Below are 27,309 nucleotides of genomic sequence, written 5' to 3'. Positions count from 1 at the left end.
CAAAAAGCAGTGATCAACTTTCTAAGATCAACACTTAAGCACTTTTAGTTTTTCATTAGAGAAATGAGTCGGGGGGTTCAAGTGCAAAGAAAATGACAACTTTTCTTCAAAAGACAAAGTTTCCATTTTTTCCCCTTTAGCTTTGGCTGACAAGCCACCTGAACTAGAAAAAAAGAGTTGTTTCATAGGAGAAATCTCCAGGCTGTGCAGCCTACCTGGGATGGAAACCTGAGACTCAGGGTCCTGAGGCCAATTCCTGCATCTACTACTGGTTGGCAAGGGATGACTTTGAGCAAGTCCTTTGCTCCCTGCCTACGTTTCCCCACCTGTAACGCAGGAAAAGGGAATTCACCCAGTTCAGGGAAAAGGGGCTAAAAGAGATTGTGGGGTTGTTTGAACAGCCATCAGAAAGCAGAGAGGTGGGAATGCCAGCCACGAGAAATCCTGCGCAGAGGAGAGGGACAGAGATGGAGCAGAAAAGCCCCAGCGCTGTTTGGGGCCAGGAGAGGGCGCAGGGACCATGGAACAGGGAACGTGGCTGTCCAGTCCCGTAACTGGCCACCGTTTTGCTGGACTCCAATTTCACTGCAGTGGTTGTTGGGGCAGGTGAATGTGGAGCGTTGCACTGGCAGACACAACGGTGAAGGCTGATGTTCACGAGTGGCTGCTGCTGTTCTCCCAATAGCTCTGCTTTACGTGCGGAAAGGGCACAGCACCGTTTCAAAGGTGACCCATGCCCCACTGTTATGTCGTGCCAGGGAGGGGGAAAAGCAGGGGAAGGATGTGCTTCGCCTCAATAACTGTGGCACAGCCGTTTCCCAAGAGCATCCAGAGAGCAAAGTCTGTTGTGGAGGGTACTTAAATCACTAATTAAAGCTGTTACCCTCTGGATGACACTAGTACGGCCTCTTCTGAGCCTGCTGGGAGGCTAGGGAGGGGTGGAAGAGATAGATCATCATCTTGTTTTTCTGTCTCACGCCTTTCCCTTCGCTTTTTTCTGTCATCCGTGCTGCCTGGGATTCACTCCTTTATCCTTACACATCTTGCCTAACTCCCATGGTTTAAAATTAATATAATATTGATCGGAAGGGTTTGGAGGGATTGCAGGTCATTTGCATTCTCCCGTCCCTCTTCATTTCTTCGCCCAAGCCCATCCGGGTGAAGTTTGGCAGCTGGAGGGAAGGTCTGGTTGCTATAGCTACCAGCACTGCCTTCCTCCTGGCGAGGAGGAGGAGACCACAGGCCTTCAGAGCAAAGCTGTTTCGCACAAACTTCTGCCTTTGAAACTCAGCCAGGGGCTCTGGATCACCCTTGGGGCACCCTTCTCCTCAGTCCTCCCCTCCAGCAGCAACGCGATGCCAGCGAGGAGGAACCACCACCTGCTCCCCACAGGCCAGGAGAACCTGGCTGCAAAGCTGGGGATGGGCAGCATCTCCAAAAAAATCCTGTTTGTCCCACCTCAGACCAGGCACCTAATTCAGAAGCCATTTCTGTCCTCCTGGAGAACATATTTACCATGCTGGGGAAGGGTGTGGGGGGTAGTTCATAGGTACCTAGAGCCCTTCGGGACCCCGTACCTTCCTGGGGCTGGCAGGTAAGATCTGGCTTTCTGGGGTGGCCAGGGATGCCGGGGTGGGGTGGCGTGGGGTGGGGGTGTGTGCGGGTTGTGCAACCTCTCAGATGGCATTCAACACTCAAAATGTGGGGACTGATCCCTTTTTTTTTTTTTTTTGGCTTTTCCTGTTGCATCCCCCAAGTCAGTACAAAGGACTGAGCATTGCACTAACCCCCCCCGCACCCCAAAACCTGGGGCTTCATCTCCCTTTAGGCTGTGGAGGGTATGGGGCCCATGAGGAGGAACAGACCAAATAGGTCTTGTATAACACGGACTCCCTTTGTTTCCAGGTTACTCTGGGTTGTCTGTAATTATGTCTAGGGATGCATGCCATGATAATTGTTGATTATTTGCAGCTCCTGTGGGACTGCTTCCTTGTGAAAGAAAGGCAAAGAGCCTGCACGTAGCATAGACGAGAAATTCAGATCAGCAGTATCTCTGGAACAAGCTCAAGAACTGAATAAATACGTGAATAAATTAAATAAATAAAAGGTGTGGGGGAATGAGTGAGATGGCCTTGCCGTGTCAAGATAACTGTACCTTGTCCCCCTGCTCTGCAAACTCTGTTGAGCAGATTTATTAGTTTTAATTAACAGGAGGGGGTGGGGGGGTGGGGGGGAAGGAGCTGGGAATACATCCAAATTCCAACTCACAAAATCACTGCTCCTTCCTCAAGATTGAGAGAGAAAGATGGTGAATGACCAGAATAATAATCAGGAAAGAGATCTGGGTGCCAAGAAAGCCATTTCTCCGCCCAGCCCAGCCTTTGTGCTGGCTCCTAGGATGAGGAGGAACTTGTTCACAGCTGAATGGGAAGTCCTGGTAGGGTCAGAGTTTAGGGCTGGAGCCTGTGTAAGGTTTGGAGTGGGGCAGATGAAAGCTTCTATCAAAACTTCTCCTTCAGTAGAAAACTGGAGCTGGGTTTAAGCTTACGTCTGCGTGTGAAGTACTGTTTTTCATTGAAAATGTGATTTATTTTTTCCATGATAAGTCCTCCTCCCCAAGAATGAGTGGCTTGGGGTCAGCCAGTTGCTGGTCTACCCTCAGTGGGCAGGGTAGTACCCTGGCAGTGATGCCATGCATGTGCACCCCTTCTCTGGACCAGGCTCCTTTGTGAAGTACCAGCATCTAGGGCATGACAAGGGGTGAAGTAGTGACATTGTGGCATTTCAGAACACCGATATTTCCCTTTTTCCATTCTCCAGCCCTGGTTTGCAGGCAAACCCAAGAGCTTGGGAAGGCTTGGGAGACTGTGGTGGAGGCACAGCCTGGCTGAGGGCTCCATATTCCTGCTGGAGGCACTGCACGTGGCCAGCTCTCCAGGGACCGACCGATGTACCCACGGGGAGGATCTGGGTGCACAACATCCTGCTCTCTTGCAGAAATTAGTGTTGCTGGCAGCTCCTCTGCCCCTTGCCACCACATCCTCAAGACATCGTGGCCAGCCCCCATCACAGGGACATGTCCCCATGCTGCCCTGGGCACTGGGGGATGTGATTTTTCTGCCAAAACAGAACACCCATAGGGTGCGCTCATAGATGCTAGTAGAAAGGTGTTTAACTGGGGTGTTGCTTAGTTCCAGTAGCAGAAAAGAGTTAGAAAAATAATAAAAAGTCCACTTTCAGTCCAGAAAACATTGACAATTCAAACCATCCAAAAGAAAACGGTGCTTTCTTTTATTTATTAGGGGTTTTTTTTCCTGTTGGCATCAAGTTGACATTTCCTGCCAAGGATTTGATGGGGATGAAATACATTTTCTCCCTGTCAAAATGGTCTGTAAGGGAGCCCTGGTCTGTAAGCCTCTCCCTCCCTCCTGCACAGTGCAGCACAGTGCAGCACAGGGCAGAGCCCCCTGAGCAACTGCTCGCTCCAGGACCAGCAAGAGTGCAGCCTCATTAGCACAGCATGTCTATCAGCTCATTAGCCTTGATGAGTAACTAAAAGCTAACCTACCCTTGGTCTTCTGCAGATAGTGTTGTTTCATTGCATAGTAGGTCCTGATTCAGGGAACTTGCCTCTTGCCTGGTGTAGAAATTACCTTTACAGCCTCTGCATCGTCATCTTGTTCCTCCGGCAGGGCTGAACCCCTTCATGTGTCCCTGTGAAGGTCCTGAGATCTGCAGGAACTGGAAGACAGCTGCAAAGCATAGACTGGGAAGGAAAACGGGATTTGGTTTTTCTCCCATGTTGAAGTCGTTCCCTTTCAAGTTTTCTTTCAGCCCATTAGGAGCCATTTCAGAAGAAAAGCTAGAAAGAATGGACTTGGATCTGGCTGCCAGCATGTCCAGGGTTCAGAAGTACTTGGACCACAGATTGTGCCTTGGTCCCATCTCTGCCCTTTACAAATGTTCATTAAAGGAGTTTCACAAGAAAACACAGCATCGCTCTCCAGGAAACAGCAGCTAGAACATTTTATCTTTGACTTCCACAACTTCAACAAGTCCCTTGGGGAAGAGCACAAGCAAGTTTTATTAAAAATAAAAAACCCTCATGGACAGGACTAACACTTTGTCTTCCGGATTTAACAGGAGCTGCTGCAGATAGCAAAGACACTTCAGAAAGACTCTCGGGGCAGAGAGGGACATAAATAAACAGTCCCAGTAACAGCTGGAGCGAACCAGCACAGTGATGAATGCGCAGGGGCCCTAAGGCCACAGCCAGGTTTGATCCATCTTGTGACCAAAATGCTGGGAACGGCAAGAGTTCCTGGGGAAAACACAGCCTGACGTAGCACCACTGTGAAAACCAGTCCCGCAGAGCTGCGTTTTGGCCCTGGGATGAAGATAGATCACTTGATTTAACCTCATTTCATTCAGTTTTTGAAGCTGCCTTGGCAGAGGACACACATGGCAAGCTACCATGGGAAAAGTTGTCCCAGGGGTGACCCTACAGACCTGGCTGGCAGAGTACTTTAGATGGGGCAGGAGAAAAGGGGTGCTTCTCCTTAGAGTACACCCAAGTGCATTGGTTGACTTGCAGGCCAGAAAGGTGCAAACTCCAACTGATGGTCACTCGTCAGCTGGGAAATTTTAAGGGCTTTTGTGCACTTGAGATTCTTTTGTGTGGAGTAAGAGTCAAACGCCTGCTACCTATCACCTTTTCTTCAGTTAGAAAACCAAATAAAACTGAATCTGGACTGCGATTTTTGAGAGGTTTGTCACAAACCAATTATGTCCAAGATCTCATCCCATCTGTGCTTGAAATCTGCCCAGGTATGCCAGAGTTTGAGGGTTGAAAGGTGGCAAATAGAGAAGGTGTGATTTTACAGTCTCATTTCCCCAGGGAAGCAGTCCAACAGGGGTCACTGGAAGAGGTCAAATCTTAGGTGTGATGGCCTATGTTCAGATTCTTCATCAGAGGCCCATTTCAAACATTTCCATAGATGTTGCTGGCAGAAAATGGGTCTTTTTTTAAAAACTGAACTATGTTGGTTTTTTCCCACTTGAGAAATGTTGACACTGTGTTAAAAAAAACCAACAAAACCACACAAAAAAAAACCCCAAAAAACCCAAATACAGGCCAACAACAAATGTTGAACAAATAGAGACATTTTCACTTTGGAATGAAAAATCAAAATAGATCTGTTGAAAACAGAAATAATTTAATACCAACAGCACCGCTTGCAACTTACGCTCACATCGATTGCTAATTACACAGCCAGACCGCTGGCAAAATGCTTGACAGGTAGCTTTGGACCAAACCTCAAACGAGCAGCTAAACCACGTTGCTCCTTCCACGTGTGGCGTCTAGGTCTGTTTCATTGCTGCATGAAATGGTTGCTGTGGTGCCTTCAGGAATATGCCAGATTTTCCGGACACCAAATTTACCCTTCATTTCAGAGCAGTGATTTATTGACCGCATTAGAGGACAATCTTCAGAGTCAAGGAGCTTCCGGCGCTGAACCTGATGTTCATGTTGCTTGTCTCCATTGTCTGGCTCTGAAAGTCACGGTGGCCCCACAGCAGTGCTGTGACAGTGACCGGAGAGGATGCACGTGCTTGTGGGTGTTACTGTATCTGTCACGATACATACTGGCTTAGGAGGAGCAAGACTCCTGCTTCCAGGTTTGGAGTCAGCCCGACCTGGCCAGCTCAGTGCCATGAGGCTCTTCCCCTCCATTTTTTCCGTGTTGGTGCATTTTGGCAAGCAGAGTTCTGGGGGGAGCAGGCGAAGGATGGAAATCCCCACTTCTCTGAGAGCGCTGGTGCGGCAGGGTCTCACCGGCTTCAAAGCCTCAGTACTGGGAAGGTACCCAGTGCACTGAGTGAGTGGGGAGAGAGCTGAATTGTTTACACATAAACATCCTGGCATGAAGCCACCTCCACAACGGAAAGGGGGAAAAAAAATCAAAAGAGAAAGAACATGAAAAATTAATAGGGTTTTAGACTATTAAATTTTCCAGGGCTTGTTGGATTGTGGCTTTCAATCCTCAATCAATCACATTTCAATTGGACTGATTAATTTTCCAAAATACTTCTTTGGCTGGCTAGGACGTGCGCCCCACTCCAGTCCCTGGTGAGCAAAGCCAAGCCCTGGGCTGGTGGTGGGGTGCCCGTGCCGGGGACTGGACAAGTGGATGCTGCCCGCTTTTTGCTCCAGGATGGGGATATGTCCCGAGATGCATTACCGCTGCTGCGGCCGGCTCTGCCCGCTGCATGCTCAGCTTGCGCTCGCTCCGCGTGTGCGTGCCAGTGGCCGCTGCTGCCAGCCCTTCGCTGCAGCCGCCTCCTTTCACCTTGGCCTGATTGCCCTGGCCGCTGCGGATGGCCCGGGGTTAAGGAGAGCACTTTATTGTGCCTAACGAGGCGCTTTGCCCATCCAGCTAGAGAGCAGCCAGCTCAGCCGTGGATTGTCTTTTGCTTTTTATTGCCCAGCGGGAGGAGCACGGGGAAGGTCTTTATGTGATTTTAGAGAAAGACAAAATGCCTTAATAGCAGCCGGCGCTGCCTCTCTGGGACCCAGGGGACACTGCAGCAGCCTGTAATAATCATCGTAAATAAAAGGGGACGTATCTAGTGTGCAGCATGGGCCGTTAAAACAAGCCCTAGGGTGGAAGGGATGTCTTAAAAACAAGCTTTAGAGGATCTTTCTCTCCATTTCTCTCCTCATTGCCCCTCTAATTCTCCTTCCCTGCATGGCAGAGCAGTGGAAGGCTGGCACAGCTCTCTTTCCTCCTAGTCTCGATTAGCTTGACAAGCACATGTATATATATCTTTATCTTTACTTTTCTGCTCATGTGGCCTTAGGGAGGGGACTCCTACATACTTGGGCTTGTGTCTGGCTTTCTGGTGTAGTAGAACTGAGTAAAGGGCGTGTTTAGGCTTCTCAGTCCTCCCCCAGTGAAGATAACCTGACGTTGTGTCCTCTGGCAGCTTTGCCACAAATCTCTTTGTAACTTGGTTGTCCCAGGTACACTTCGGGTGTCACAGGGCTCTGTGGGCATCCCTGCCTGGGGTGGGATGAGAAATAGGGATTTCTAGCCCTGTGGTGCAGGGCAAAAGGAAGAAATCACCAACCATCACAAGAAAGAAAGAAGAGGTAAGTGGGGAGCCATGTAGATTTTACTAGTGAGGAGGATGAAGGTCCTTCTGCAGCGGTGACGTTTGAGGCCGCTGCATCACTCCCAGGCTCCCGGCACTGAGCAAGCAGGCAGCGTTTAAGTCAAAACCAGGCTTTTCCAAAGCAGCCCCTCTATTTTTAGTAGCTCTGGGAGCAATGCTGGACAGGGAACGGTGTGGCATTGAGCAGAACTTCTCAGGGAGCCCACAGGGAGCAAGGGACTGTGGCCTCAATAAACCAGAATAAACTTCCAAGAGAGAGCAGGGCTGGGCCAGGTTTTCAGGAGCATGTGGGGAGTCTGGGATGACTCTGCTGTGGGCTGAAACTGCCTTCTTTCATGGCTCAGAGCATGTTAGGGACATGGGAGATCTCCAGAGGGAAGGAGCCTAAAAAGACTTTTCGGTGTAGAGGATGCACAAAATCCTTTTCCTTTTTTATAATACATGCTCCTCTCTCTCAGGGTGCTTTTCATGGCTTTGCAAGCAACAGATTGGCAGCTAAAACTGTTTTTCTCTCTTTTCTTTAGCTTCTTTTTCCCTCTGCAAATGTTTGGTGGAAAGGAGAACCTGCAATAAAAAAAAAAAGTTGATTAAAAGCCCTGAGCTCTAGCTGTGAAAACGTTTTGAAGCAACTGTAACTACCTTTATTTTCTACATAATTCTTTCATTCTGTTGCATTCACACCCTTCACAGTTTCTACACGTGGCTGTCTATAACTCTGCTGTTGAGCTATCAGTGTTTGCAGGAGTGTTTTTCTTGCACGTGCAGGGGACTGCTGCACCACACTCTCCTTCAAACCCCCCAGGCTGTTAATGGCTGCAGGAGGTCTTTGAGAAACATCTAGGAAGAGCTCACGGGGGTTTTGCCACATGGGGAAGCGATCTGGGGTGCTCACTGTCCCCCGCCCTTCCAGCCAGCTGGGGTTGAGGTGTCCCTGCCTCTGTTCATGGGGCTGATGGGAAGCCAGGGAGCACTGTGAAGGTGACGGCAGCTTTGGGGAGGGCTGAGCGCATCCCCAGTCACCGCAGCGTGGTTCTCCATCCCACATCCTGCTGCCGGGGCATGTCCTGTCAAATTTAGCTTTAGAGGGTGTGTGCTCCGTCCCAAGCTCCTTGTCCTGTTACCCCCAGTGTATTAAGGTTTCTTTTCTCCCCTGCATCTAACAGGGCATCACATTGTCCAGAACTTAATAGAATTGCTTGTGTTATCCTCATCAGGGTTGGTTTGTGCTCCCATGGCCCGTATGGGGCTGTAGCACAGAAAAGGGGAGCTCAGCTCTGGTTGCCACTGCTCAGCCAACACGCAGGAACTACCCTCTGAGTCCTCAAAGTGTGAGGGTAAACCAGGAGTAAACCTGAGGTCCTTGGCTCTTGCATGAGGGACTGGCATGGGTAACTACAGGATTTCGATGTGGAGGTGAGAGGCCTCGTGTACGTACGCCCCGACATCTCCCCCGCAGCCCAGACTGTGTGTGGGGACAAATGTGTCCTCTGGGACGTGGCTGCTTCCCAGCCACACTGAACGACAGGAGTTCATCAAGCAATTAACATCCTTTGCAATAAAACCACTTTACTTCTTCCTGCCGCCTCTCCTATTAAGTCCTCTCCCTCCCCCTGCAAGGAACATTTTGGCTTTGGAAACACAACCTCTTCAGGAGAGCTTTAATGAGGGCTGGAGGCTGCAGCAGAGCTGAGCCCTTCCTGACCATCTACCCAGCTAGCTGGAGGCAAAGCTGGGATGTCCTGCTTTTGTGGGGGTTGTATCCTGATCATATCTAGCAAATATACCCCCAAATCACCCCCCAGGAATTGCATTTAAAATCTGCTGATCTCTGAGCTGGTGCAGAGGGTGTGCGAGGAAAGGCAGGGCTGGGCAGGGAAGTGCTGTCAGAATAAATTGAGGGCTTTCCCACTGCACCTAAACAGCTCCCTGCAGCCCTGGAAAGGTAAAGAGAGAAGGAACCAGGTCTCAGCTCCCTCCTGGAGCAGGATGGGATGGCCCAATTTTACCTGCGTTGATAAATCGAAGGACAGAAGGATGGAAAGGAAGGGAGAAGGGAAGGAATGTGGATTCAGGAGGGAGTCCTGCAGGCACCTCCAGACCTGCAGCAGCTGATGGAATGGATGTGGTGATGATGATGATGGCAGTGGTGTTGGAGCGGGGTTTCTTCCCTGCTTGCCTTTATTAGCTCCCCAGGATTTAGGGTCCCTGTGTTACCCTCCTTCTCTTCCTCCTCCTTCATGTGATTAATCTCCGCCTTGCCTCTCGCTTAGTAAGAACGTAACTATAAACGCAATCACACAGTTTATGGGCTGTGTAGATCTGCTGGCGTCAGCTAAATCAATAAGGCACTTAGGGCATCAATGGCCCTTTTCCCCTGCCTGTTCCCCTTGTGTCATGCATCAGTGGAATGAGTTGCATGTTCTCAGCTGCTGTCAGCTTGATCCTCTCTGCTACTAAATTCAGGTCCCCACACCCTGCAGGTGCCTCAGGGGAAGGTAGCAGCCCAAAACCATGGGGAGCAGGCTTGAGCATGAGATGGGTGATCATCCACCACCATGCTCCCCAGCCCTGCTGAACTGCTGAACTCAGCCCTGGCTCAGCCTGGGGGCCACCCACATCACACAGTCCTCCTGGGAGGCACAGTGGTCCAGACCAACCCAAGTTGAGCACCTTCTGCAGCCCCTGAGGCAGGATTTGCACCCTCCAGCGTGTCCTCACACCATGTCCCTGGGGCATGAGGCACATACCTGTGCTTCATAACCCACCGTGCCCAGCTGCAGCCCAGCACCAGCCTTTTATCAGACACTTACCACTGAAAACAACCCCCCCAAAATACCAATTGTGTGTTTGGAGCCCAGGGCACCACAGGGGTCCCGGGAGGCCTGGGGCCATGTGCTGTGGATGTGCTCAGGTCCCCATGGGTTAGCTGTGGCTCACCAGGAGGAGCAGCGATTTTAAAATCAATGAAGGTGGTACAGGAGCAAAGTACAGCATGGGGCGAGCAGAGTTATGGAAACCATGCTGCTGCCACCCTACAGCCCAGGGAAGGGCAGCCCAGAAATCCCCTGGCTACTGCCCAGAAGCCTGCAAAGCCACAGCCGAGCACGCTGTGCTGGGGCTTTGGCACTTTTTTCCATTTAATTTTCCCCTGCTCTTGGCCAAAACCTACATCCCCAGACAAGGTGCATGAATAAAACACAGCAGCAGCTGCTTCTGCTGGTATTAAACCTTAAATGCAACACCTGGGGGGCCAGCACTGGTGACAGCATCTGCAGCAGCCTGGCTATATTGTCCCTGTCACAAATGATTACAGTCCCGCGTGTTAAGGTAGTGGGGCGGTGAGAAAGAGGAAGGGGAGATGACCAGATTGAATTCTACCTGGTAAAACAAAATGCATAAAAACCTTTCTGAGCCCTTGCTCAGTCTTGCAGAGCCCTGGCTGGTCCCCATTCTGTCCGTGTAACTCAGTGACATGTGACAGCCACCATCTGGGAAACAGCATGGGACTGACCCCGGGACCTCTGGCGCTGAACAGAACAAGCTGCTCCCGGTGAGCCTGGAGACCCAGAGCTGCTGCAGGGCGGCTGCACTGGATGTTCACGGCACAGGGGCTGGGGCTCGCACACAAGCTGGGTTCTCTGTCTCCTGCAACATCTGGTTGTTTCAAGTGTTAAATAAGTTTAACAGAAATTTCCAGTCTTGGGGCAGAACAAAAGCCACCTCTTGTGACTGCGACAAGATCGGCTATTTGCATTGATTCACACAGTATGTTGCAATTATAAATGGAAGCCCAGTGTTTCAGCTTTGGCTGGGGGAAAGGTTTTTTCTAAAGCCTGAAATTCATCCTATGTTGCTATATCCAGCCTTGCCTTCACATCAAAACTGCCCCTGGCTTTGCTTCTTTTGGGGCCAAAGTTGTCAGGATGCGGTGTGTCATGGGGAAGGAGGGAAAGTTCAGGACCAGTCTCCTGCTCTGCTCCACCTGATGCAAAGCAAAGCAGAGGAGGGCAATCCTTTCAGGTGTATTTAAGGCTATTTTGCACCATCAGAGCAGCCAGGGGCCAGTAATGAATCTGATGTTTTAGCAACACCATCCAGAGCTGGAACCTCATGCCCAAGACGTGTGCTGCTTGGCACAGACAATGGACACCTGGTAATGCAGCGGCACCGGGACAGCCGAGGTGATCTTCCCCTCGGCGTGTGCCATGAGCCCAGTGCCAGTGCAAGCATTCAAATTGGGCGAGGGGGAGCTGGGCTGCCCCATGCCCACCTGCCTCCTGCCCTCTCCATCCTGCCGCTGGCTGTAGGTAGCTCCTGTGGCTCATCAACGATGTGCTGCCCCGGCCACCACGCTTGCTTCTTCTGCCCATGTCAGGGAGCATGCTGTTTTGAAGTTATGTATTGTCTGAGGGCACTGTTTTTCTCCTCTGAGAGGCTTTCTGGAAATTCACTTCATATCCTGCAGCTAGAATGAAATCATTTTAATGCCGCTGTAGCTCACCGTGCTCTGTCTGGGTTTGAGAGGCTGGCCCTGGCTGCACTGGGCTGTGTCGCTGGGCTGTGCCATGGGGATGGGAAAAACATTCCTGAGGATTGGAAATGAAATCCTCTTGCTCCCAGACAGCCACTGCAGGGGCCAGTGCCCATCCTGCAGGCACTGCCGTGGACACAAAGGGCCGGGCTGGGGATGATGCCCACCCATGGCTTGGCCTCCCTCTCCATCCTGCAGCAGACCCGGCACCAGCAAGGCAAACTGGGGAGGGCTCATCCCTCGGTCGGCTGTGGTGGTGGAGGTGTCCCCAGCTGGCCCCAGCAGAAATGTGTGTGTCCCCCCAGGTTTCCCAGCAACTTATCTTTGTGAATGTCTTTCCCTGTGGCAAGAGGGGACAGTGCTGGGTAGTGCAGGAGATCTCTGCATTGTGGGTGGTTGAGTTATTTAAAATAAATACAGTCAAGGGGGCAAGGTGCCATGCTATGGGAGACGGCACTTTGCTGTATGGGGTCGCACACTGCCCTAGCAATTCCTTAAAGAAAAAGGAAGCAAAATAAACACATTTCCCCATGACTTTTGTGGCAGCTTCATAGCCTTGGCTTACCAGCGACCACTCACTACCTCCTTAAAATACAATCAGGCATCCAGCTGCTTAGCTGATAGACCAGGCTCGGGGTTACAGCACACCTGGGTGCTGGCTGGAGGCCCCGGCATCGCAGCCTCCACAGCAGAGCCTCCAGCAGGACCCCGGGGCTGCACTGCACCAAAGCTCCAAGGGGAACTGAGGGCCCTTTAAATGGGGCTGGAGGCACGAAGGGTCAAGGCTGAGGCATGGCAAGCCTTGTAGAGAGAGCCAAGGCTTTTAGCAGATCAAATGATGCATTATGATAGATTAGAGAGATATATAAAAGAGCACCGGGCCACAGGAGAGACAGCCTGGCCTGAGAGTTGGACACACAGAAGAAAATGTGGTTATCAGGTGCAAACAGCAACACCTATGGGGCACTGCAGTGGTCCAAGATGGAGAAAAAGGTGTTTCAATTTGTAGCACTGAGTCAAAAAATTTTGACTCAAGGAAGGGTTTTTATGGTTTTCTTTTCTGTTAATGTGGTTTTGATTTCTTTTTCTTTATACCTTTCATAGAAAGTAGAAAATTTTTGTACAAGGTTTTTGTAAAATTTTTGTAGGTTTTTCTAAAAAACATTTTGTAAAATGCTACAATCTCCAATTTTCAATTGGAAAACAACTTTCTTTTTTTCTTTTTTCTTTTTTCTGGGGTACATCTGGAGTTTCTGATGAGCACTAAAGCAATCACACTGATTCTTGCACTGAGAAGAATTCCCTGAGCTGTCGTTCTGCTCCCAGCCCTGGGTGCGTGCCTTGGGCCCCACGTGCTGGATGAGCCACACGTTCCTACAGCAGCAGGCTAGAGGGGATTTACCACGCTCCCTCCCACACACAGAGGATTCCCTGCATCCCCCAGTCTATACCACCAGACCCCCACGGGTCCCAGCACCCAGGCACAGCATCCATGTATTTAAGCCTGCTCTTAATCTTCCAGCCCAAATATCACCCCCTTCAGCAGGGTGTGACCCAGGGCAGCAGCCACTGAAAAGGACAGTCTGGCCACAGCCACCTTATAAAGTGGGCATGGAGAGTGAGGAGGCTCCCAATCCTAAAATAAATCCTATTTAAAAAATATAAATGCTAAAATAAATCCTATTTTAGGATTTGCATCTGGAGATACCTCCCTCTCTCCACTGGTGGAGAGCCAGCACTGAGTAGAGGTTTTAATGGCAAAGTTCAGCTTTGTGCATCCTCAGAGCTATGTTTCAGGAAGAGATGCCGAGCTGTTTTGGGATGAGGGCTGTGCAGAGCAGTGGCTTGGGAAGGGGATGGAGACAAGGCATTGCAGGGTACCCTGGCAGCAGAAACATCCCCTCACAGAGTCAGCTCCGATGAGCTCATTCCTGAAGCAGTTTCTGCTTGGCAGAAGTACTCGGAGGATGACTGCAAATTAAAAACAAACAGAAGAGAGCCAAGAATCATTTATTTAGAGAACATTTTGCAGGTTTTGTTTAGGGTCTGATTTTAGCCTGGCACTTGTTGATTGTATTTGCACTGGAAATAAGATAAATGTGACACCTGCTCCATTTAATCTTTCTCTTTCCTCTACCCCCGCCCCTCCCTTTTTTTTTAAGAGTTCACCAAAAGATATTGAGAAAGCAGGAGACATGTTAGATCATGTGCCTGATTAATGATTCTCGGGGGGGGGGGGAAGAAATCATTTAACCACAATATAGAGCACTTTTGATTGAAAAGAACTTTAAATTCCATGTTTGAGCCAGGAGCAAAAACTGGAATAACAAACTAAAGAAAGCTCATGTGCGCTGAGTTTATCACCACTGGCCCAGGGGGCTTTGTATTACTATTAAAACAAGCAATCGAATAAGTAAATACGCAAACAGGCTTCCAAATACAAAAGCAAACAGAGGGATGATGGATAGCCGCTAATGAAGGGAGAATTCAGAGAGCGGTAAAAGCCGAAGACTGGATTTAGTATTGGCACATGGCGAGGTTTGACACCAGGATGCTTTGGTCTCTGTTGCGTTGTGCTTCTTTTAAGTGTGCTGCTGGCTCAGGCTTGGCGCTGGGTCACCCTTCCCTGCCAGCTGGGCAGGGTGCCTCCTGCACGTCTTGGAGCTGCCCGTCCCACCGACACCCCCTGCGCCCAGGGAAATCCTGCTTCTCCGCCTCCTTTGCAGAGGTGGGGGGCGCAGTGCCAGCAGGAACATATTCTCTGGGGGAGAAAGGAGGACTTGAGGGTGGGCAGCAAGGCTTGGCTGGGGGGGATACAGATCAGGAAAAGAGTTTGGCCCTGAGCAAGCAGCCCCGTGCAGCACCGAGCCCTGCTGGTGCCATGCCCACCTGTCCAGGGACAACTCTAATGTAACAAAAGACTTTTAAAACCAGTAATGCAAAACTGTAGATTATTTCCACCCATCTTTTCACGTGGTCTTTTAATATCCAAGGAAGCAAACCAGCGATTTGCAGTTTCTTCCAAATAATCCATAAAGAATGAGTGAAGAAAATAGTCGCAATCGTGTTCATTCTGTTGAGAATGTACTAATGAGCTATTGCCCCGCTCAGTGAATCATCTGCTTGTTTCTCCCCACCCTGCTCCTCCTGACCCCCTGATACCGTGGCATCGAGGAATCAGAGTGTATATGAACATGGGAAAGTAAAAGCAGAAAGGGAATGCCATCTGCAGAATAAGCTGTTTGCTTTCCTCTGATAATGCTATTAATAAAACATTACATTAAACCAGTGCTGGAAGAATATGATTGGGATCATCCATCACATTTCTAGAGGAGAAGGGCTCCTGTTGTCAGCTGAATGGAGTGGCCACTGCCACAACCCCAGCAGTGAGTGTGGAGAAGGGGTGGCCTCATGTCCCCGGGTTTTGGACTGATCCTGTCCCCACTATCATTTTTGTCTACTTTCTGCCTTTCTTTTGTATGAGCAAAGGCAGGAGCTGAGGGCAGAGGGAGGCATCAGCTGGGGAGCCTGTGCCTGGAGCAGAGACCGCTGGGATTTTGGTTTTGGGATGGGTGATTTGGGTTTGAGGGAGGTCTCCGTCCACAGTCAGCTCCTCTTCATCCCTCTTCATCCTGCATGGGGATGAAGGCTTCCCCATCGCTTCTGCCAACGAAGCCAGAGGGAAACTCCCCTTGGATTCACACCAATAAACTCCCTTGCAATAGGGAGTAGAACAGTCATAATTTCATCCATTTTTCAGGGCAGCTGAAACCATTAAATGAAGAGTTGACTCATACAACATGAAGCAGAGATTTTTCCCAAGCCCAGTAATTTGTGTTGGGCTAATGCACCTCTTCACTAGTATCGTATTAGATAAAGTGGCAAATAACTCATCCGTGTGCTCCCAGCCGAGCACAGAGATGGGGATGAACTCAGTGCGGCGGGGCTGGTAATGAGCAAGTTCTCGTTACCTGCAGCTGGATTCAGACATCCCCTTGGTCCCATGCTCTGGGGCTTGCGGGGAAAATCCTCTCACACCAGATCAGTCCATAGTCTGAGCTCTGTTAAAACCCTGTACTGGCAGCTTCTGACCTGCAGCCTCCAGACTAAACTTCCAGGTGGTGGTTTTGTTTAGTCCCGTTTCTGTGAGATTTAATAAACCTTTTAATATTTCTGCCTGGTGAGGGTATTTGGCACTTTCATCTTACAGCTCTTGATGTCTTTGATAAATCAAACAGGTCAAATCCCTTTGGTCTGTGCACAGTGTTTTCTTCAGGTTCATTCCCATAACTCTTTCCTGAATCCTCAGTATCTTTCTTCAGACCACTAAGACTGGCTGGACGTAATGATGCCCCAGCAGCCTCAGCAAGGCGATTCATTAGAAATGCTCTCTATTAAAAAAGTTAACCACCCACTGATCATTTTCCCATATTCATATTTTATTTTCCCGTTCCTTGTTAAGCTAAGAACAGCAAATAAATGATGCCATATACATACATCAGACTTATAACAAGCACTAATGATTCTACAATAAAAACAGAATGATAACTGGGAAGACAGAGATTAAGAAAAATAAGATAAATGCATGTGGTAAAATATTTTTAAAACATCCCCCTAATTTCAGAGCATCAAGTCATGATCACAGCTAAAAATATGACCATCCATCAAAATCCTGTCACATGGAGTTTGGGACTCATTTTAGACAATGAAGAGCTAAAAGACATGCTGAGTTTCTTACAGTATTAATACATAACTAAGCAATCCAAGAGGAGGATATTACATTAATGGCATGAATGGATCATAATAAAAGAACATTCTGACATGTCAATACTCTTAGTCAGTTGTATTAGAGAAAACAAAAATGGAAAAAAGCCTTTTAATGAGGGCTGGTGCCTGCATCCTTGATGCAGCCCGCGGCAGCGCCTGGCCCAGGGAGTGGATCCAGCCGGCAAAGTGCCGGGACTGGGGGGAACATGGCAGTTTGGCTTCTGGCTCTGCCTCAGGTTATTTTAACCTGAACTCTGCCTCACTTCAGCTCCCAGGTCAAAATTGCCTTTTCTTTGTCCACCTGTCCCCTACGTGCTCACAATGCTTTTGGGAGATGCATCCCTAGGTAGGACCGAGGGATGCAGCAGAACTGTCACCATCCCGGCCGGGTGTCGGGGGACCAACCTCTGCCAGTGCCAACACACAAGCTTCCCGACAGCCACTCGCCGGTGCCACTTCCCTGAACCCAGCACGCTGCACGCTTCTCTCACTTGAATAATAGGTTATCTGAGCACCGAAGATTAATTACCGACACTTAATGTCCTCGGAGAGCACTTAGGAACGCCATGCATTAGTCTGGCTTCTGTGGCGAGGCAAATGCCGGGTGCTCCACTTGACCCTGCCACCCCCTGCTCCCCGCTTCAGGGGCTGCTGGGTGTGGGGTGGATTTGCACGGCGCTGCCAGGGTACAGCCACATCGGCACCGCCACCGCACCAGCACCAGCACCGGCACTGCCACCGCACCACCACCCACACCGCCACCGCACCAGCACCCGCACCACCGCCGCACCAGCACTGGCACTGCCACCACACCAGCACCCGCACCACCACCGCACCAGTACCCGCATAGCCACTGCACCAGCACCCACACCGCCACCGCACCAGCACCGGCACTGCCACTGCACCAGCACCCACACCGCCACCGCACCAGCAGCCACACCACCACCGCACCAGCACCCGCACCGCCACCGCACCAGCAGCCACACCACCACCGCACCAGCAGCCACACCGCCACCGCACCAGCACCCACACTGCCACCGCACCAGCACCCGCACCGCCATCGCACCAGCAGCCACACTGCCACCGCACCAGCACCCACACCGCCACCGCACCAGCACCCACACCGGCACCACACCAGCAGCCACACCGGCACCACACCAGCAGCCACACCGGCACCGCACCAGCACCCACACTGCCACCGCACCAGCACCCAGGCATTCCAGCAAAGCCCTCACACCGCAAACCACGGCTGCACCATGCCACATAGCACCGCATCCCACCCCAGCACCGCACTCCCACGCCGGGCAGCGGGAATCGGCCGCGGGGGAAGGAAATGGCTCTTGTGAGCAGAGCGTGCGGTGCCATTCCTGTGCGGCTCCAGTTGCACGTTATTATTATTGCCCACTCCACAATCAGTTTGCATTGTTTCTAGAAACCCAGCATGAACAGCGCAGATTTGGGGAGAGGAAGAGATGTTTTATGTGCCAGGCTGGAAGGTTTTCAACAATGTGTTTTGCTTTTGTTCAGTTTTTGGGCAAAAGCTGGCTCTTTCATGTGATGGGAACTTTTTTTAAAAATTAATTGGAGATTGAAAGTTTGGGGAACAGGAGCCAAAGGGAAATGAGAAAATGTGGTGTGGAGCTGATCCTGCTGCTCTGAATTTTCTGATTGCTTCATGAAATGAATCCAGCCCTAAACTGTATCTTGAGTCTTCTCAAAAATGAGAAGGACCAATTTGCTTTGAGCTGAATGGGACTGAAGGGTTTTCCCCTCTTCCTTTAATTAAAAGGGATTCCCATTTAAAATAAAACAAAACCAAATAGAGAAGCCAGAGGAAAGTCTCCTATGGAGAGCAAGGGAAAAAAAAAAAAAAAAGAAAAGAAAGGAATATATTACATAAACTGGAACCAGATAGAAAATGTTCATTTGGGGGAATATTTTTATGAAGAGAATGTTATTTTTTCTTGTTTTCCAGCCAGACTTAGCATGCAGAGGGAAAAATAAAGAGGAGAAACCAACACCCCAGTGCATTTTCTGGGGCAGGTGAGGGTCCCGGGAGGCCAGGAGAGGGGGCTGTGAGCCAGGAGGATGCTCCGGTCCTCTCCTAAGCCTCCTGCCAGGGACTGGCCAAGGGTGCCAAGGGGTTCAGCCATGGGTCTTTCACCCAGACAAATCCCACCACGTTCAGGCTGTGCTGACCCTGCTGCTGGTGGGGCACAAGGCTGGGGGGGACCGTTTGGGTACCATCACTATCATTTCCAGAGTGGAAACGCTCCAGACCAGGATGGGATGTAGCCAAATTTGCTGGGGAACTGGCTTGGGCTCTACCATCCATGGAAGAGTGAGAAGCAAGCAGGAGTCTCCTTCAACAAAACTCAGAGCATATCCAGCGCTTGACAACCTGTCTCCTCTTGGAAAGGTCACCCATTAGCTCATGTCACAGTCCACTTCTGGTGCCAGCAGCCCACTGGGAGCTCACGCTGTCGGGTCGTGCGTCTCCCAGAGAGTCCCCAGGAGCCCCCTCATGTGCTGGTTCCATTCCATCCCCAGTCCGCTTCCCTCCGGCCTCCCCAGAGGGTGTCAAACTCTATCTCCAAAGGGTGTCAAACTCCATTTCCACTGATCCAAGGCTGCCAGACCCTCTGAGTCCTCCCCACACCGAGGGCAGTGGTGCTTGGTCTTGCCATCACAGCTGTGTGGCTGCCAGGGATGGGAGGGTGACAGCATGGGGGTGACAGCGCTGCCACCCTCAATCTGGGATGCATCACTTGAGTGTGAACAGCGGCCTGTTGCCTCCCTGGGGGTGGAAGCAGGGCGGGGGGAGCTGGGAGCCTCAGAGGAGCTGGGGGAGTGTCAGAGGGATGGCTGAGCATCGCACCAGGGCAGAGGTGATCCACATTCTCCCAGGTCCTCTCTCCACTCCCCTGTAGGCATCTTGGCAGGGATGAGGCAGCTGAGAGGCAGTGCCGAGACCTGACTGCCCCCAACACATCCAACCTCTTTTTCCCTTTTCTTTTCCAAGACTCATCAATACTGGCCATCAGAGAATTTCTCAAGGACTGAGGAGTTCATCGCACTGTGCTGCAAGCAAGGAGGGTCAAGGGAGGGTGTTTTCATCAACATTAAGGAAAGGAAGCTAAGATGAGGAGCATGAAAGGACTTTGAGAATTCCTCTGGCCCTCCAACCTACTCATGGGTAGCCATTTCCCTGAGTGACAGGAGGACCCTGCTAGAAAAAACTGAATAACTTGGGCTTGTGGGACTGAGCAGCATTTCTGAAGACAGAAGGTGTTTGTATTGCAGCGCCCTCAACCAACAATAGTTTCTTACTGCAAATTCGGCACAGCACCTACCCCAGCTGCACCAGCAGCCGTGCTGAGCTCTGTAGATGGTATCAGAAAGCAGGTCCTGCTCGTAAGCGTCACCAGCACCGTGTGAAAGCTCCTTTTCAGCCTTCACACCACAACCCTCCTCTGTTTTCCAGGAAATCTGCCTGGAGCATTTCTGTATCCCGGCCCAGCCTTGCTGTCAGTGAGTTTGTTCTCCTTGACTAAAGATTAGCTCAGAGGGATCCTGCCAGTTCAAGTCACACTACGGACTAGACTCTGTGTCTGGGCAAAACCAGCCCTTCCTTAGCTGAGCTGCTTGCCGCACCCAAGCGTGTTGTGACTTCCACCAGATTCCCCTCCCAGCACAGATGTCATCCATGGACTGTAATGTAAGTGGTTTCAAAAGGTGATTAGGCAAATTAACTGAGGACAAGGTTATTACGGGTGGGTAAGCCCCAGAATGAAGACATTACTTCTGAGTCAGGATTTTCTTCCCCCTGAACACAAGAGAAGTAGGACTGGATGCCTCCCTGTCCTTGTGATCAGTCTCCAGGCATCTGCTCTTGGCCACTGTCACAGCCGTGATGCGAAGGACAGTGGATTGGTGTGACCCAAATACAGCCCTTTCCCTGCTCCTCCCTGCCCACACAGCTGCCTGTCCGGGGACTCCCCAGCTTCCCTGAACCGTGGCGTGGGCACAGCAGAGAATACCTGGCTCTAGATGTTATTATCATTGACTCAAGCTCTTCCCCAGATTTCACCCCATTTGACAACTGGAAACAAAAGTGATCTGAGCAACCTCAGGCACATTAGTCCAGCCCCCAGAGTATACAAGGCTTTAGAACAAATTTGGAGGGAGAGTCATTGAAAACACAGAGCTAAATAGAAAACTATATGAAATGCAGTACAGGAGATGTCAGGCTCATCTCATGTTAGGTGCTGGACAGAGGAAATGCTGTAGATCTCTCCATGCTCCAGTAAGGTGCCTGACACAGTGCCTTGCAGGAAATTATTAATGAGGACAGGGATTAATGGGAGAGTGGAAAGTGCATGAGGAACTTGCTAAAGAAGAGCTGACAGCTTCGTGTGCGGTGTGCAGTGGTGTCTGGCTTATAGGAGATCGGTCCTGAGGACAATTGAGTAATTTGGTTCCTGACCTCAGCAGAAATATTAGAAATGCATGAGTGACAGCGCGGGGAAGCACCATCAGGCTAGAGAAGGGAGGATGAATGCCTCTGATTGAATCACCGCTGGGATTTATCTGCAATACTGTGTACTTTTCTGGGCTTCTCCTGAAGGTAAATCCAAACAAGGAAAGGTCAGGAAAGGACTCTGCTGCTGCTGTAGGTGGTGGAGCACCCTTTTGATGAGAGGAGACACAGTGAATAGCTTCCTTGGCCTGTTAAAAAGGAGGTTAAGAATACTTCAGGGAAAGAGAAATGTTCTTCAGGTTAAAGGAGTATCTTTGCAGAGGAAAACTCATATATATATATTTAAGCTCATAATTAGTAGATGTAAAGGTTTAGGAATTAAGGAGGAAGGCAGCCTACACAGTTTTAAGACAGAGGCTGCTAACGCTAGTGTTAGAGATGATTGTATGACGCGGTTGCCTTCAACAGCAAGCAACTGGATTGATCCAGGACATCCTTTCCAAGACAGGGATGTAATCGATCGCCTTTATGGTCCCTCATGGGGGTCAAGCTAGTTTGCAATTCAGTTTTGTTGCATGATGCTCCAGCGACAGCTCTCCGGCCACTTGTCCTGCACTCCAGCACAATCTCTTGCCACGGGGCGCCTTGCTTTGATCAGCCAAGCAAGATGCACCTTCCAGTCATGTAGAAGAAAACACATCCTCCCAGCATTTTCCCAACGAGAGCCCGCGGCAGGGTCCGTCCACCCTGCAGCAACCTCTCCTGTGTCAGGCTCAGGCGTATGAATAAAACATCTTCCCGAGAACCTCAGTTTTCCACTGGCTCAGCCTAACCCCTAATAGCTGTCGCTGGTTTCCTTCTCGTACGCTCAGCAAACTCCACCAGAACAGACTTGGAAACATTGAGCAGATTAAGGCTTAAGGACACCATTAACGGAAGGAAACAAAGCAAGGAGGGAGAAAGCAAGCACATGTCTCCAACCCCAGCTTTCTCCTCCTTTTACTTGGGTTTCTATTCCTGCTGAGGAATTTATACTTGGGATGCCATGGTCTGGCTTCTTCTTAGGAAAAACAAGCCTACCATATCGCAATGGCTTCTTGGTGCTGTGCAAAACATAAGTAAAGCTTTTGATGTCAGGGAAAGTTGAGGAGCTTAGCAGCCCTGTTTGCACAGCTTTGAAGTGAAGTGGGGCTTTTGCCGAGGTGGGTGGGCAGAAGACACTGCTGGTAGGAGGAGAGAGGAGCTGAGCTCAGTGTGCAAACAGGAGCCTGATGGGCTGGGGTGAGCGGGGTGGAAGGGGGGCTCAGTGTTGCGTCTTGTTCCTGTTGTCACCCAGAGCTGGGGAGAACAGGGAGAAGACGCTTGAGGGTGGCAGAAACTTGGCGGGGCAGAGGGGATTGTTCTGGGTATGGACAGGTGCCTCTGCCTGTATCCTCCATCCACAGAACGGAGTTACGATCACTCAAGCTGCTTTCCAGACACCAGTCTCCTGGTGTCATTCCTGATTAGGAGTGACAAAGGCTGAAGTGACGTTCATGCACACGTGGAGCACAGGGATGCAGAAGGGTGGCCTTGTTGGAGTGTGGTTCACATTTAGGGATACAGCTAGAGATCCCATAGCAAAAGATGAAAGAGAAAGAAAAAAGGAAGGGAAGGGTAAGTGCACTCCCAGGTCCCAGCCTGGCTTGTGAGCTCCCACTTGGCTTTGGGTCCCCTCTCTCACACCATGGAGAGAAATCACCATCTGGTTTCCATTCTGCCAAGAGTGCCAGCTCTTTCCAGGCCAGCTCAGGGCTGGCTGGTGTGCGGGACCTCCAGTCAGGTCCCAACCCACCCCACACTGATCTGCAGTTATGAGGACTGCTTGCAAGGAGAGTTTAGGGGGTCTGCGCACATCCTAAACCATCACTGCCCCCCCCCCAGTGCTATGAGCTACTGCAGAGGTCGGGCTGCATGGGAGTGCGCTGCCAAGCTGATCCTGTCATCCCTGAGAAAGCTAAAATATATTAGAAAAGACTAAAAAAGTCATTTACACAGAGGTAAGCAGCCACAATGCAGAAGGGAAGAGAGCCGAGGAGGTGCGTGCCGCAGCAGCTGCCATTTGGCTCGGCTTCCCATCGTTGAACGTGGCAGCACCTCTTTATCATGTTTTCCAGTTCCCGAGTGTGTCACTCAGCATTTGACACCCCTACGTATCACTCCGGCACATAAACTGCTGACTAGGAGCCAGCCCAGGGAGGGAGCTGCAGCCCAGAACTGAGCTGGTTTTAGTTGTTTTGGGTTCTGAATCATGTCTTTGACAAAAAGCAAAGCTTCAGCTGCCTTCTGAGTGTGGGTTGAAGGGAGTGACGGCTTTCTGCCGCGCATTAATCCTCACGGCAGCAGTGGTGTTCCCTCCACAGCTCCATTCATCATGCTGTCTGCTCAGATACCTGTTGGGGAAGGGGAGATGTAGGTGCAGATCTGGCTGCTGGGGAAACCTCTGGCACCCACCTGGAGGGCATCTGGGGAAGGTCTCGCAGCCGGCAGCCACAGATGGGTACCCATGGTCTCCTTTGAAGCTGCTCCAATTAGTTTGAACAACTAAATTTTCACTAGAGTTGGGATTTAAACCCAAATATAATCCAGAGCTGGGGAGCTTTTCCTTGCCGCTCCTCTTTTTGATCTGCGTTGTTTATATCTATATATATGTCCCGCAGGAAAGCCTGAGGCAGGGAGGACCCCAAGAGCCCACCAGCCTCCCTCCTTCCTCCACTGCACAACTTCTCTCAAGAAGCTGTTGTTGCTAAACGTACTCGGAGCTCAGCCTTCCTGGGAAGGTCCAGCTCAGGCTGAGGCAGAGCTGAGCCAATTCACATTGCGCTTTTGTTTGTATCCCAGTGGTTTCGGACTGATTGCTAAAGAGCGCTTTCTGATTTTTTTCCCCCTTTTTTTGGTTTCTTTGCAGGATGCTGCCTACCATCCCCCTGCATTTGCTATAGCTTTTGTAACCTTGAGATATGAGGAGATAAAACCATTCCTGGCTCTGGCACTGGAGCGAGGACACGGTGGGGAAGGTGCTGCCTGTGCCCGCAGCTGTGGCATTGCAGCTGGCTGCTGCTGGCCAAAAAATGGGGGTGGGCAAGAAGCGCTTGCATGGGCACAGCTGTAACACAAGGGATGCGGCAGGGTCAAACCCAACCTTTTGCTTGATGCAAACGGCAGCGCTTGGTGATCCCTTCTTCTTCTGAGCATCAAAAGGGCTGTGTGCTGCCAGACAGAGGGAGGAGAAGGAAGTCACTCTTACACCCTGGCCATGTTTGCCCCCCCCCCCCAGCTCACCAAAGCAAGCTCTGACCTCAGCCCAGTCAGTGCTAGGGCAGTGGGACCAGTGGCGCTGCTGCAGAGCCAGTGCCATCAACCAGTGACAAGGTTGACCATCATCACCACCATGATGATGACCATGAGGGTCACCAACATCTCATGGAGCCACCACAGACTGATCCAACAGCAAACTTAGCGCTGGGATCTCTTGCAAAAAGGGGCAGGAGAAAGTTCTGGATAAATCTAGGCCTCACCTCATCCTTCAAATGGTTTTTCATTAGACTGGGGCACTAATGGATGGCACATAGCTCACAGTGACATGCTCCAAGACACCCTCAGCCACCAGGACCACCTCAAGGGTGACACAAGGGCTGTGGGGATAACACAGCCTGGTGCCAGGGAAGGGAGCCCATTGGCTCTACCAGCTGTCAATCAGGCAGTTGATCCACCTTCCTTTCAATGGCCACTGGGTGGGTGGGCAGGTATAAAAGCCTGGTCCTGGGTGGTGGCTCTGCCCCTGGCCTTCTGGCTAGGAAACATTTGCAGAGAGGGCTTTTTCTGGGGGGGGTGGATGGGTTGGTTTTTTGACTTTTCTTTTGCTGATTTAGGGTAGCTTGGGGGCAGTTTTGTTTAATTGGGTTTCTCTGGGTGGCTGCTGTGGGCTGTTTGTTGCTGAAATACTCCTGCCTGTGAGAAAAGCTGCATCTAGTGCCACAGGGGGGATCCTTTACCCCATGGGTGGCTTTGGTTCTTGCTCCTTCCAGAGACACCCCACTGAAAAAGCTGTGTGATGCTGTTCCTTGCAGAGAGTCTGGTGCTGGGTGTGATGTGCTGGAGCCCAAGGTGGTTGGCCTGTGGATGGTGTATGGAGGATTTAGGAGTTGCCCCGGGAGCCAGCTGTGTCCTACCAGGTAAGGAGAGTGTCTGGAAGGGTGCTGCTGTGGGGCAGGGATGCAGGGCAGCAGTTCTGGAGGACTTTCCCTGCAGTCCTGTCAGGCTCAGTTTAATTGCCCCAAACACCTGATTCAAATCTGCTGCAGCTGGATGATGGATGGGCAACTGGGGAGACCTGTTCTTGAGCCTGAGGTCTTCTCTTCCAGGGTTTGGCTGGCTCTGCCTGACAAGGCATCGCTTTCACTGGAGGGCTTGTAAAAGGGAGAGTAGAAGTGCTCGCAGCTTTAGCTTACGCTGTGTGTAACAAGGCAACCACAAAATCGCCTCCTGTTTGGTTGAAGAATTAATGCCAAGAAGCGAGTTGCAGCCCTGTGTCTCCTTCTGAACCATGAAGTCTGAATTAACCCAAGGGCAGTTGCAAAGTCAGGCTCAGCCCCTGCGGGGGACCAAACACCGTGGGCAAGCGGGGGAAACATCAGCATCTCTGGCACACGTGCCTCGTGGTGTCCGAGTTGCAGTCAGGGGCACGGACAGCTGTTCAATATCTTCTCTGTGGTCTTTTCATGCAATAAACCCCTAAAGCGATTGTAGATCATAGCAACATTATGCAAACCTTCATTTGCATAACGATTATGCAAATCAAGATGGATAACCAGCTTTAACCAGACTCAAGTTGCTTTCAAGTGCCTCTTTCTCAGCTGGTACTTCAATCACTTAAAGGACCAAAAAAAAAAAAAACCCGAAACACCAAAACTGCTAACTTTCTTCTTCTCGTGGTTAAGCGCTTTACTGGGGCCAGGAGGGAGAGGAGGTGGCATGTGCAGGCACTGCAGTACCCAGGTGGCCTGGTGGGGTCACTGGTGGCTTTTACATCCAGAAGCCCCAGAGGGGCTGGCTGGAGCTCAGAGCCCTCGGCTTGAAACTGGAGCCCTGTGCGTGCTCTGCTCTGTCCCAGCTTTCTTGAGACTTTTGGGAACATTCTGGGCTGCCTTCATCCTGAAGTACTTCATGGGACTGTGAGGACAGCTGTATAGGAAATTATGGGATATTCAGGTAACATACTGGTAGCCAAGCTGCTCCTGTTGCATCTGAAGGGTTAAGAAGTTTAACTGTCTCCTGCTAGAAAAACTATCTAATGTATTAAATATAACTGCATGGAAGCAAGTGAAATAGATACCTTGCTCATGCTCTCCCTCCCTTCCCGATATGGAGGGATCAGTACTGGAGCATCCCATCCCTCCTGCTGCAGGGTGAGGCAGCTGGCCTGGGGTGTGTTCATCCCCTCCCAAGACGCTGGCAGGAGCAAGGGCAAGCATTGCACACTCCATCTCCAGTGGTGCTCTTTTCTTTCCCCTCCTGTGAAGTGCTTTCAGTGCAGTAACGGTTCAGCGGCTGGTGCTGACAGCCCCTTCCTGGGGAGCCGGGTGATGTTAATTCATTGCTGGCCCTTGCTGCTGGAGTGCTGCTACAGTGTGAGCCCGCATCCATTACGGGATGCTGCTGCTTGTACTTGCCTTCCCTGCTGGCCCTGCGCCGCTGAGGCTGCCCTTTGTTGCTCACCACCATCTCCTTTCTCTCAGGTTCTGCCTCCTGCCTTTCCTTTTCCTGCTTGCCCATCTCGGGTCCCTGCCTGGGATGTCTTCTGGATGTGTGGCTGCTTTCCAGCTCTCATGGCCTCTGTAAGGAGAGACGGGAGCATTAACCATTAGATGCTTCCCATTTCTCCCTTTGCAAGGAAATTCATAGTCATGGTCCTCGCAGGCCAGCTCTTGTGTGCCCCATCTGCACTGGGTTTGTGCCAAGCTGGGTCAGGGGTGTGGGTGGCTTCTTAGTGATGATCTGCAGATGCCTGCACAATGCAGCCGTGCAAAACCTCAGCTCTCCTCCCTCTGTAGACCCTTGGAGTCCTTGGGTGATTTCTAAGTAAGTAACTGCTCTTACTTGTTGTGTGTTTAGGGGATATCACTGGATGCTCCCAGAGAAAATGGGTTAGGAGGGACACAGGGTGACCCTGAAAAGGCCTTGTATCAAGCTGAAAAGTGTCAATACATTATGGGCAACATGATGTCATGCATAGACCTCATCAGTGACAGCTGCCCAGGGCTTTGTGCAAACCTGCCTGACTTGCCCTGGATGTGTACCTGCTGTAGGTCCTAGC

The 27,309-nt window shown here is 50.8% G+C and overlaps 1 long non-coding RNA gene across 1 annotated transcript in view; it reads left to right on the top strand.

Moving 5' to 3' along the window:
- The window catches only part of LOC130148746 (uncharacterized), a 140,870-nt gene extending 126,927 nt beyond the window's left edge, over positions 1-13,943 (top strand). Inside the window, exon 6 of the long non-coding RNA XR_008821660.1 lies at positions 3,693-13,943. This is a non-coding gene — a long non-coding RNA (uncharacterized LOC130148746). The remainder of the gene's footprint in view (positions 1-3,692) is intronic.
- Positions 13,944-27,309: the final 13,366 nt, after the last annotated feature.

This window comes from Falco biarmicus, chromosome 1, assembly GCF_023638135.1.
Source record: "Falco biarmicus isolate bFalBia1 chromosome 1, bFalBia1.pri, whole genome shotgun sequence".
NCBI lineage: Eukaryota > Metazoa > Chordata > Aves > Falconiformes > Falconidae > Falco > Falco biarmicus.
This window is presented reverse-complemented; position numbering and strand designations above follow the sequence as displayed.